Source organism: Pongo pygmaeus, chromosome 7, assembly GCF_028885625.2.
Source record: "Pongo pygmaeus isolate AG05252 chromosome 7, NHGRI_mPonPyg2-v2.0_pri, whole genome shotgun sequence".
Lineage (NCBI taxonomy): Eukaryota > Metazoa > Chordata > Mammalia > Primates > Hominidae > Pongo > Pongo pygmaeus.
In genome coordinates this window covers 99,805,223-99,819,414 of record NC_072380.2, presented here as the reverse complement: position 1 = coordinate 99,819,414, position 14,192 = coordinate 99,805,223, and positions in this window count along the sequence as shown.

The following is a 14,192-nucleotide window of genomic DNA, read 5'->3' as shown; positions in this document are numbered from 1 at the left end:
AGCAATCCTGTAAATTTGATAGTTATTTCTTCTAATGTCCTAAGGGACTCTTGCTTGTAGACTCATGGCTTTGTGCCCAGTTTCAAATTACTGTTTTCATAATTGTTCTTGGGAATAACATCTTTTAAAACTCTAATAATTGTTACTTAGATATGGTTTTAGCCTTTTTTTTCTTGTTATTGCTTTAGTTCTTTTGTTTTATAACAGTTCTGGAAACTCAGTATTTTGGGGAATCTCCTGTTCCTGTGAATTCAATTCTCCATTTTATTTATTTTATCCCAACTTATTTACAAAGACAATAGATGTATATTCCTTTAATTCTTCTTTATACTCAATCTATCTGTTCTCTTCTATTTGTAATTATACTATTTTCATTCATTTCCATTCCCCATCAGTCATTTATTTTAAGTATTAAAACTTTGATTAAGGCCAATATATAGGGCTAGCTAAAGATATGGAAGCATTAAATAAGGTTAAAAAAGTAAAGGTGACCTTTATTGGCTAGGGTATAGGGCACATGTTTAATGGTTGTGGTAGTTTGTCTCAAGTCCAGGAAATTTTATGAGGTTTAATACGAAAAACCTTGAATTCCATGCTTGTAATTTAATAGATTACAGTGAAAAGGGAGTCAAGGTTTTTAAAATAGGCAAGTGATATAACTTTTTAGAAAAACATAATTCTGGTTAACATGTAATAAATGCTAAATAGAGATTTCTTAGAAATAATCCAAGTGTGTTGAGATTAAGAAAAAGAAAAGGCACTTAACTTAGTCTTGGAAAACTACAGAATGTTGATCAGCTGTATATTTATATTCGTAATAATTTGTTTTGACATCTGATTCAGCCTCAGAGAAATCTGATAGAAGTCCTTAAAGACTTCCTTTTTGGAAAAATGGAAAAGTCTTTCCAAATAAATGAGACATAACATTAAATAAATGGTACAAAACTAAGGCAACAAGGCCATCTCATTTTAAATATTTAAAATGTGTAAGATAATTAAATATTTTCAAACAGTGAGAAAGATATCTACTTTGTGATGAGTTGCAAGGATATCTCAGTTTATTGAGCTTCACTTTATTGCACTTTGTAGGTATTGCATTTTTTACAAATTGAAGGTTTGTAACACTGTACCTAGCATCTATCAGTACAATTTTTTCAATAACGTGTTCACTTTGTGTCTCTGTGTTCACATTTTTTAAGCAATAAAGTACTTTTAATTAAGCCATGAGCATTTTTTAGACACAATGCTATTACACACTTCATAGACTACAGTACAGTGTAAACATAATTTTTATATGCACGGGGTAACCAAAACATTGTGTGACTCACTTTATTGCAGTAGTTTAGAACCAAACCTGCATTATCTCCAAAGTATGCTTGTATAGGGTAGGAGAATAACAGTGTGACAACGTGTGGGTAGACAAATATTAATGGACAGTATAGTTAGCGCTATCATGGAGCTTACAGTCCAGTGAGGAAGAAAGATACTAAAAAAAAGTAACAATGTTCTCAAAGAATATTGCAAAATTACAATTGTAGAAAATGTTATGGAGGCTATGTACCATTGTACAAGCTTTTCAAGGGCAAATAGCCTGTTTTTCCGGTTTATCATTCTATCCTCACTGCTTAGCTCAGTGCTTGGAGTATTTCTGTTGTACTACACTATCTGGCCATAGTGCACAAGATATCAGTGTCTATTAATTTATTTATATTCAACCATGTTGGGGAGAAAGGAAAAGGACATCAAAGTTGAGGCTGAAGTCAAGTTGTATATACATCTAAAAAAGCACTATTCAAAGGCCTCCATTTCATTCTCAGTGGGTCACAAATTTTTCTATCAGTTAATAATGTAGGAAAACTCAATCATCGTTAATTGTCATTAATTGTAAATGTCGAGATAAAAACAAAGTATTTTGGAGGTAAAACTATATTTTTTTAAAAACAGGAAGAACTATTTCATGCACAGAGAATACACACGCATATGACAGTAGCATGAAGAGCATTTACATCCAGGATTATGCTCTTTGTGCAAACAAGCGAAATTAAATTGAATGTAATCACAAAAATAGAAAGAAATAAGGAAAACATTCTAAATGTAAAAATGGGATAAAACACAAATAAAGGGTAGATTACATACTGCAGAAACAATTTTCTTTTTTTTTTTTTTTTTTGAGTGCAGCTTAGTTTTATACATTTTAGGGAGACATGAGACATCAATCAAATACATTTAAGATATACATTGGTTCAGTCCAGAAAGGCGGGACAACTTGAAGCAGAGTGCAGGTGGGGGCTCCCAGATTTATAGGTAGAAAAAAAAAATTCTGATTGGTAATTGGTTGAAAGAGTTATTATCAATAGAAAGGAATGTCTGAGTTATGATAAAAGGTTTGAAGACCAAAGTTTTATCATGCAGATGAAGCCTCCAGGCAGCAGGCTTCAGAAAGAATACACTGTAAGTGTTTCTGACTTTTTTTTTTTATTATTATACTTTAGGTTTTAGGGTACATATGTGCAATGTGCAGGTTAGTTACATATGTATACATGTGCCATACTGGTGCGCTGCACCCGCTAACTTGTCATCTAGCATTAGGTATATCTCCCAATGCTATCCCTCCCCCCTCCCCTCACCCCACAACAGTCCCCAGAGTGTGATGTTCCCCTTCCTGTGTCCATGTGTTCTCATTGTTCAATTCCCACCTATGAGTGAGAATATGCGGTGTTTGGTTTATAAATCATGCTGCTATAAAGACACAGGCATACGTATGTTTATTGCGGCATTATTCACAATAGCAAAGACTTGGAACCACCCCAAATATCCAACAATGATAGACTGGATTAAGAAAATGTGGCACATATACACCATGGAATACTATGCAGCCATAAAAAATGATGAGTTCATGTCCTTTGTAGGGACATGGATGAAAAAGAAACAATTTTCAAATATATTAGGGTAAAAAAGTGATCCCTCAATTGTTGAGAGACAATTTGCCCCAGGTGTTTCTGCCCATCCTCTGAGCATCTTTTGAGCTGCTCTGAGTCACAGAACTGACAGCTTTTCAAGGATGTTTTAAATAGCGAACAACATGGAAGATAAAGACAATGTCTCCCTCTGAGGCAGAAGGTAGATTTGTTTGCTGTCCAGAAAAGTAAAGACAATGTCACTCTCTGAGGCAAAGATGGGGCGGGTTTGCAAGAAGCTGTTTAATAGCCTGGTGTTTTCTAAGCTCTGGGTTTAATCAGCTGTGATGTTAACCCACTGAGTGTGTACACCTACCTGGGCTACTCCATGTTGTTCCTATGGGATTTTAAGAGCAAGGGGAAAAGAATGAAAACATGAGCTCATGCTGCCTGCTATGTCATGAGTAGCATAATCCTGGGTCTCTGACCCAAGTGTCTTATGTCTTCTTCCAGCTTCCATGAAACTTACCTTTCAAGCTTACTAACTCTTTCAGACATTAACTTTTTAGCTTATGAATAGGGCAAAACCTCAGACCTTTCATAGTTCTTAACAATATCTATTTTACTTAAAATACTAATATAAAATAAGAACACATAGAAACTGATTAGTCATAATTTCCACAGTGAATACTCAATAGTTGTTTTCAGATTTTCTCACTTGTTACAGAAAAAATAAAAATTATTCTGCCTCCATTCATATACAGCAGATCTGATAGCTTGAAAATCACTTTTCTAAGAAACTACTAAAAACCTGGGATACATTTCAGAATGCAGATACAATTTTGAAATGTCCATATACATTTTCTAATAAGTCTCTTGATACCAAAATATTAAAATCAGCCCCCCAATTAAAATATATTGAACATTATTCCTTATGAACATATATTAAATTAAATTTATCAGAATATTAAGATAATATACCATGACAAAAGACAATTTGACCCAAAACCAACCTAATGAAGATTTGAAAGAAGTAATCTATTGGCCAAATGTATAACAGCAGCAGGTCAAATAAGGCAATCCATATAATAATCATACCATGTGACCAAACCTTTAGAAAACCTCAGAAAAAATGGGAATGAGAATATAACTTTACCATAAAAGTGAATGTCTGTTTTAAACAAATAATAGTGAACCTCTATATAGGGGTTTCCTAATAAGTATTTAAGTAAGTATTGGGACAAAGAAGTTCCACATTAAAATATTTTTGAGAAATGTAATTTATACATTCCTTTCTTAGGAATGTAATATTAAATGGAATTAAAAACTGCAAACAAAATTATATTTCAGTATAGTTAAAATGTGTTATCAGTTTAGAACATTGTTATATAACAGAAAGAAAATGGGCCAAAATATATTTCTTTGCCTCCTTATGGTGTCTCTCTCTGCCAAAATGTAAACAACGATGAGATTTCTATCTGGGACCTTGTTCATGAATGATGGTTATTTTCTTTTATGTACTTTTATTTAAACTTTCATATTTGAAAAAATATATATTACTTGAGAAAACAACAGCTTGGGCTTGGAATGGGACAGATGACTACGGGTGAGTACTGACAAACTGTGCTGATAAAGGCCTTCTCTTTGTGTTCTCTGAGACATATCTGTACTAGGTTAAGGGAATTACAAAATGACCACTTAAATGTTTTTGGCTGATGTTGCCTGAAATTAATTTTACTTATCAGATGTGGACTTTAGCTGTGTGAAGTCATACTGTCTGCACAATCCTAAATATAACAGATTTTCTGGCACTGTGTGAAATTTTTTTCATAATACACAAAAGGTGGGTGAGAGACATTTTAATGAGCTTTTTAAATACAATCCAAAAGCATGACATCTATTATATGCATAAGTTATTTAAAGAAAACTTATAGCTGTGTCACTGGCTTTACTACATTCTTAAACCATGACTCAAATTCTAACTTGTTTACTAGTTTGTTAACTTTAAAAATGAAATTCATGGCTTTTACTACTAGCCTTTGGGAACGGTTATAATTTGAAGGGATGAATTTGTATTACTCAGAAAGTACGTATAGGGTACCATTGTGCAATTATTTGTCAGTCTTAGGATAACTATGGCTGTTATATCACCAATCAAGTAGTTATTGACTAGTCTGCCAAAAGTACAGTACTTGTTACTGCGGCAGGTATTTAAAATAATGATTAATATTTATCATGTGACAGGCAACTTTTCATTGCTTCATTTACATTAGCTCTATTAGTCTTCAAACTATAAGATAAATAGTATCCTTATTTTACAATTGAGAAAACAGTGTCCCAGAGAGTTGTAGTGGTCACAGTGAAGCTAGTGGAAGAGTCGGAATTCAAGGGTTCTAGCTCCAGGATTGTGCACTTAGCCATTATGCTATATTATGTATAAGAGTAAGACTTAGGTCCTGCCAACAGGGCTATAGTGCTTTGTATGTCATGCAAGTAAATACTTAAATTACTGAATGAAAAGTATTATTAAAAAGATAAGTATAATATACATAAGACAAAGAATTTTCTCCACTGTAAAATCAGTCATCAAATGGAAAGTCTAATTATAGCTATTACAAAGCACATGCATACATTCATAATTCCTATACAAAGTGTGTTATTTTGATTGTAAAAACTTCCATAGAGCCTACCTCAGAATTAAAATGCCAATTAAAAATAATTAACTGGGGGATTTCTGTATCTTATAACTGGAGATTAGTCAACAATCACGAGAAAAACAAAAGTATGGATGATTTCTCTTTCTGAGTCCTTAAAAGCTTCTAAATGCTGACAAGACTGTTATAGGAAAGTACCAAACCAATCCTGAGGTACAAATGGGAATCTAAAGATATAAATAAGGTAAAAATCCACTCTTCCTATAACCTATTTACTAATCTGGAAAACTCGAATTTTTATTTTTATAACTTCATGAAATAAGAGGGACCAAGAAATCAAAACCAAATGTCCACAAAAGCAAAGGAGTATAGCAGGAGGTCCTTCCACAAAAGCTGTATCCAAAATCCTACACCCTGAGGATAAGGATGAATGAGATATGGACCAGTTCTCACATGGTCTGAAACCCCAGGTCTTCCATGTTTTAAAGTTGTTCTGGACAAAGGTAATACAAATCTCCTTCTGAGAAAGGATTTCATCCCAGGTGTCAAATTAATTTTAAAGCTAATCTTGCATGACAATGGCTGGTGAAGGTAATCAGAACAACAAAGAAACAGAATAGGTTATAACTAGTGGAAAGCACAGACAGCATAAACAAAGCAGCAAAGGCTTTATGTATGAGAATCATCAGTCACAGTAAAATAATTTTATTTAATATGTTTGAAGAAATAGTGGATACATTCTAAAATATCAACAGGACATAGGAACTTACAAAGGGGCACAGTAAACTTTAAAAAGAATGAGATGTAACTTTAATATACAAAATTAAATTAATAAATTATAGAAAAAGAAAATGAAATAATCCAGGATTTAGAATAAGACAAAGCGAAAAACAGTAAGCATTTTAGACAAAATAGAATAAAATGATTTAATACATGCTTAATTGATGTTCTGGATGAAGAAAAGAGATTAATGGTGCAGAGGAAATATTTGACAAGATAATGGCAGAGAATTTTCCTGAATTGATGAAAGACACCACTCCATACATTCAAGACCAGATATAGAAGAAGAAATCAAAACCAAGCATTTTATGTAAGAACCCCAGAGAGAAAAATGCAAAAAGAAAATCTCTAAAGCACTCTGAGGAAAAAGATACCTTCCTTTCAAATAAATGGTAGTAAAAGTGGTAGCTGATTTTCTTATGATGAGGGAGGACTGAGGAGGAATAGACGAAGTTGGAGTTCAATAGTTTACAGTTTAGAGTTCAATATGCTAAAAAAAAAGAACTCTACCAATTTAGAGTTTTATACTCAACAAGATTGTCCCTCAAAAGGTGAGGCAAAATAAAAATGTTTTCAGACAAACAAAAACATACATTTTGTTACCAGGAGAACCTCATTAAAAGTAATTCTAAGAAATGTCTTTAGGAACAAGGAAAGCGTTCAGAACAGAATGCCTGGGCTGCAAGTAGGAATTACTAGGAATAAAGTATAAATATGTAGGCACATTTTAAAGAAGACTTACCATGTAAAAGTAATAATGTGGAGGAAAAATAGAATTAAAATAATATAGAACAATAACACAAGTTAGGATGGGAATAAATGGAGCTAAACTGTCCAACATTTCTTGTTTTAACCTGGAGTATAAAATCATATTTCAATGATATTTATCAATAATCTGTTAATAAAAAGAAAAAGCTGCACAGCTATCTTGATATTACAGAAAATAGCCTTTATGGCAAATGCTTCATGGGAATAAAGGTGGATAACACAAAATAGTAAAAATATCAATATGCTCAATACATTAGTGAATTCACTATTACTGAATATACAATTGTTTGCTTTCAGTCACAAAATTAAGAACAAAACAGATAAAATTAAGAAAGCATAAGATGCTTTAATAATAATATATATTTTAGTTTTAATTTATTAAAAAAATAAAAATAATTTATAATAAGCAACTTAAGATGTGTCTCCCAATTGAGCACATATTATCTACAGTAACAGTGCTTTTTCCATATGAAAATCGATACATTTAAAAATAAGTTACAATTTCAACTCACAATTTGTCAAAATTATTTAAACATTTTTAATATGTTAGAAATTATTTGTGGGTTTTCAATTTTCAACTGAACCTTACTTCATAAATTCATCTCATACTCCAGATCAAAGGACTTGTTACTTTCGACACTACAATGACTTCTTATACATTTTACGTAAAATTTTGGCTCCACACAGTATCATCTTATGACTCAGGTTTTGATATGTATTATAGAAATTATCTCTGATTTTTCCACAGAAAGAGAATACAATGCATGGAATTAGATATTTACAAAATGCATGTAAAGGCTGGAGAAATCCACATTATAAAAGTTAGGTCTGCCACTGGCTTCAGGTTGACTGCAAAAGAATCAGAGATTTGATGCTTCACAGATTTTCCACAGTCAGCCTATTTCCTTAGAAAGGCTATTTTTTTCAGCCTTCCACAACTCCTGTGAATGTATCTTATCGGTGTGGCCTAAATTGCATGTGCAACCCTGGTGTTACAGACATTCAGCCCCTAATACTGGGGAAATCATTGATGGGTTGTAAAGGTTATAAGTGCCAACAGAGAATGTCCAGGAAACCCTTGCACAACATTTGAATGTTGGAAGATAAAAAGTGGGTGTGAGTCATCAATTCTGCATTGATCTGACTTCTTAGAGCATAACTTTTATGAAGTCAAATTCATTGATTAAAATAAAGACTAGCATTACATAATCGACCTCTTCTTGTCTCTCCTGCTTATGTACTCCAAGATGACTATTCATCACATGCATCCACCTTGAAACACATTTGTTTTATTGGAAATAACTCAAAAATTATTCAAAGCCACTTTGTGAGCATTGAATGCCATCAAACTGCCAGTGAAAAAAACGTATGCTCCATGATTATAATGGGCAATGCATGTGTAGAGAGAAAACCAATTTGTTTTTCTCTGTGACTTAATATTAGTGATTAAAAATAATGGATGGTTTATTCTTTTTTTAAGTACAAGCTGCCTTTAATACCAATAATTTCTTGTGTCAGCAAGATATGCTAATAGTTATTTCATTTTATTTCACACTATTTATTTTAAATGATATCATAGTTTTATAATGTATGATATGAAAAAATACGTATCTTTTGGCACAAATATAGCATTTGTTGACTATAGAATTGAACATTTTTTGGCTTTTCCATTATATTGTGTTTTAATATTATTAGCTAACTACGTAACTGAAAATTCAGGCAAAGTCACCACACAAGAGGAACTCTAGGCTTGATCAATATAACCAGCTGTTTTCAAATCACTAGGTCTTTTCTCTTCTTGGCACTGAGCATTGTCTGGAAATGCATTGTTTCTGAGAAAACATTTCTATATACATGAATGTACATAACGGAAGTGTTCTCTTGTTTTTAAAAATGTATTAGAATTTCAACTCACAATTTGACACAGAACAAAGAAAATCTGAACTCTGTCTTCAAGAGGATTATATGTTAAATAAAATAAAATGCAATCAAAATGTGGGGCCATTATATTTCTCATGGTTTCCATTTTGTTTTCTTACTGTGGTTTTCATTGTGTTTTTCCTTGAATTCACATTATTATTTATTTATCTTCTCTCTATAATTAGTCTTAATGATTTCTAATAACTTCTTACATCAAAGTGTTATTTTCATTTTATCCTTTCTTTTTTGTTTTCATAAATACTGATTTCAGATCAACATCTCACCAGTATAATTACAATGAATATTTATTCTGACATTCACCTAGAGTTTTAGATCACACAACCCCTCTTGTGCTATACTCTATTTAATTCTATTTAGTTCTGAGAATCATTAGGGGATTCCCTAATGTCCTCATAAATACTACTTAAAATATTCTTATGCCTATGCAATTAGAAAATTCCAGGAACCGTTAAAAGTTTTCCAGAGATGCTTTTCACTGCTTAGCACATAGTAACCACTCAGTAAGTGCACATTGATTGAATGAACCTGATCTCTAGAGCAGACCATTATTAGTGGCTCTTTTGAAGGAACAGTATTAAAGCCATTCCATATAGCTCAGGTCCATGGAGCCTAAGTAGGTAAAAAAGTTGAAAGAAATTACTAAGAAAAACATAGTAAGTCTTGAAGTCAAGTAGTATCAGTCCTCCAACTTTGTTCTTTCCATTCAGTGTTGAGTTTATTATTGTGGATTTTTTGCTTCTCCAAACTTTGGACTCAAGTTTGTTGATATGTACAAAGTAAATTGCTGGGATTTTGATTATGATTGCAAGCATCAATGGAAAGAACTAATACCTTGACAATATTAAGCTTTCTTATACATGAACAATATCTGTCATTTATTTAGTTTTTACTATGAATATAGTACATTTATTTAGTTTTTACTATGAATATAGTAATCAAGACAGTGTGGTATTAATGAAAGAATAGACAAATAGATCAATGGAAAACTACAGAGAGCACATAAATGGACCCATGTAAGTATAGTCAACTGATCTTCAACAAAAGAGCAAAGGAAATACTATGGTGAAAAGATAGTCTTTTCAACAAATGGTACTGGAACCACTGGACTTCACATGCAAAAAAACAAAACAAAACAAAAACGAATGTAGACACAGACCATACACCCTTCACAAAGATTGACTCAAAATGGATCACACACCTAGATGTAAAATGTAAAACTATAAAACTCTTAGAAGACAACATAGTAGAAAATTTAGATGACTTTGGTTGGTGATGACATTTTAGATATGATAACAAAATGATGACCCATAAAAGAAAGAATTGATAAGCCAGACTTTGTTAAAGTTAAAAATTTCTACTCTGTGAAAGACATTGTCAAGAGAATAGGAAAATGAGCTACAGACTAGGAGAACATATTTGCAAAAGACATAAACTAATAAAGTACTTGTACCCAAAGTCTGCAAAGAACTCTCAAAGCTCAACAATAATGAGAAAAAAACAACCTGATAAAAAATGGGTTGAATACCTTAACAGGCACTTCAGATATACAGAAGAGATACTGATGGCAAATAAACATATGAAAAGATGCTCTACATTATATGTCATAAGGGAAATGCAAAATGTTTTTAGGCCTATGCCTAAGTTGCAACAGTGACATACCACTACACTTCAATTCAAATGGCTAAATTCAGAATACTGACAATACCAAATGCTTTCAACAGTTTGGAGCAATCAAAACTCTAATTTATTGCTGGTGAGAATGCAAATGGTATAGCTACTTTAGAAGATCATTTGATTTTTACAGAACTAAACATACTCTTACCATATAATCCACCAACTGAGTTCCTTGGTATCTACCCAAAGGAGTTGAAAAGTTATGTCCACACAAAAATCTGCACATGGATGTTTATAACAGCTTTATTCACAATTGACAAAACTTGCAAGAAACCAAGATGTCCTTCAGTAGGTAAACTGATGAATAAACTGGTATATAATTGAATATTATCTAGTGCTTTAAAAAAAGCAGCTATCAAGCCATGTGAAAGATATGGAAGAAATTTCAATGCATTTTCAATGCATTGTACTAAGTTAAAGAAGACAATCTGAAAAGACTACATCATACATCATATATCATACTGTATAATTATACACCATGCTATATAATTTTGTCTTTTCCAGAATTTTATATAATTGGAATCATACATTATGATGCTACTGTTACATTGGCCATACTGCATGATTCCAGTTATATGAAATTCTGGAAAAGACCAAACTATAGGAATCAGTGGTTGCCAGGGGTTAAGGAGAGAGAGTGACTTTTAGTGCAGTCAAATACTCTGTATGATACTACAGTGGTGAATACATGTTATTATACATTTGTCCAAACCCATGGAATGTGCAACACTAAGAGTGAAGTCTAATATAAACTGTGGACTTTGGGTGATAATGATGTGCCAATGTATGTTCATCCATTGTAACAAATACGCCACTCTGGTGGGGAATATTGATAATGTGGGGAGGCTATGCATGTGTGGTCACAGGGGCTTATTGGAAATCTCTGTATCTTCTAATTTTGCTGTGAACCTAAAACTCTGTGAAATAATAAAGTCCTTAAAATTAAATAAAATCAGATAATGACATCTAGAAAGTTTCTTGAATTATAAAAATAACTTGGTTTTATCTTATATAATAATCAGTTTGATATTATGCAGGACACATGGAAATCTTACTATGTTCAAAACAAAATCCTCACATGGTAGGATGTCTTCAAAATTTACTACTGTTGTAAAATTAATTTTGAATGTGGAAAACATCTCTAGTGTTTTCCAAGGTATTTCACGTTGGTTGCTGATGCCAAATTAAAATTTATAATTATCTATTTTCTCATGTAGTGTCTACAACTACCTTTTAGACTGGGTCAGGTACCGCATATGCTTTGTTGGCCTCTGCATACTAAGTACCTAACACATAGTTGCTACTAAATCTATATTGAGAGAATAAATAAAAGGAAAAAGTCCATTAGGTAACTACATACATGTTCGGCCTTGAAAGTCTTTCAGCAAGTCTTAAAAGTCTAAAAGCACCGGGAATTTTTTAAACCTTCTGTTACAAAAGCCATGAATCTTTTTCAAACTAAAAATAGGTGTCACAATAACTGGAAGATACGATTAAATTGATTTGATTCATAACCTGAATTTACATGGTTTGCTCAGATACCATCAAAATGTAATCAAACATCATGTGCTTGGATTAGAAGTGCAATTTTAATAACAAAGAAGGATGGCAAGAAATAAATATATTTATTGAAAGAAAGCTTAAATTAGAAATATCTTCCACTCAAAGCCATTTGGTGCGTCTAAAATCACTGATGGTTTGTGCTAATTTTTATATAGTTAAGAGGTGTTATGACATAATTTTTGATGTAAACATTCTATGAAGAATTAGATATCTAAAGTTTGGAATTTTAAACTTTCACTCTTAATGAAAGGAGTTTAAAATCATAATATTTATGAAAACTTTATTAGAAAAAATATAAGGTAGGTAATCATTTAAAGTGTTATGATTTGCAGTGATAATGAGTGAGAAGACAGAGGTAAGAATTGTTTATTGTTGTAAGAATATGTATCGCAGTGCTGTGAAAAATATACAAAAAACTGCTATTCCTATTCAAAATATTTAAGCTGAATGAAAGACAATTTCATCAGTAAGAAAAGTAAAGCAAAGCTCATTTTTAGAGTAATTGACCTCATAGTACTTAACAGGATGAATAAGTTTACTCAGAAATCAGAGTCAGATCCGGATTTAGGAGCAATTTTAGGATATGTATTTTTTGTCACCTAGTAGCAATACAGTAGGGCTAGTATCAGAAGTCTGTATTGTGTAAGTTCTGGGTAGCGAAATGTTCTTTCAGCTGAATACAAAGAAAACAACAACAACAACAAAATATACTTGAAATCCTGAATTTTACATTGCTGAACTGATTACTGGAAACTGGCATGAATGATACAACAGTTACAAAATTCCTTGATTTAGGGTTTATCGTGAGCTGGTCATTGCATATGTAGAGAAAAAACATTTCTGGTTATAGTCCTTGAAATGTCATATGCTAGAAGATAAAAAAAAAAGACGCAGAAACAGTGAAAACATGTTGATGGAATATAATAGACATGATCAAGATACAATAGGAATAAAGCAAGAGAAAGTATTCATTTTTGCTTGGTTTAGCCAGAGAGGAATTAAACAAAGAGATAACACTTGAGATAGGTTTTATAGTACCTTACATCAGAAAAAAAAACTGAATTCAAGGTGAAATACAGAGTTCTTTTATGTATGTATGTAGGTGTAAATGAGCATAAGGTATTCAAAAACCATAGGTTTTTCTTGATTGTAGTCTAAGGCGTACTTAGTGCAGGGAGAGAAAGGGAGTTATGGGAAAGATAAAAATTGGGATTACATTGCAAAGAACACGTAAACCCAAAAGTGAATCATGACTTTATCTTATGTGGTAAATAACTGGAAGACTATTTACATCATAAAATCAGACTTGTGTCCAAAAAACAGACAACTGAAAGACCTAAAACAAAACTCAAGGCTGGATTGCAAGAGACAGAAAGTGAAGGTAAGAATCTTATGAACAATTACTAGAGACACTGGAGAGAAATGAGCTAATGCTATAGCAATGGGGATAAAGGAGAAAGAAGAATTCTACAGAAACTACTTAATCCTACAGAATTCAGAGGCACAAATAGAAGCATTCAAATTTCTAAATTGATATAACTTGACTTCTTAAATGAATTTTCTTTTTTAAAAAAAGGGCTAAAATTCACTAGAAAATATCAAGTAACAGGCAATATCTAAGTTTTAAATAATACAATTTTTACCTGATTAGAATGCTTTGGTGAAATTTGGTTTTGTGAAACAATATTGTTTAATGGCAATATTTTAGACAATAAAATACTGGTGCTAATCCAACACATCTGTATTTGCAAAACAAGCTGTATTAGTCCATTCTCACTCTGCCATAAAGATAATGCTCAAGACTGAGTAATTTATAAACAAAGAAGGTTTAATCGACTCACAGTTCCACACGCTGGGGAGGCCTCAGGAAACTTACAATCATGGCAGAAGGGGGAAGCAGGCACACCTTACATGG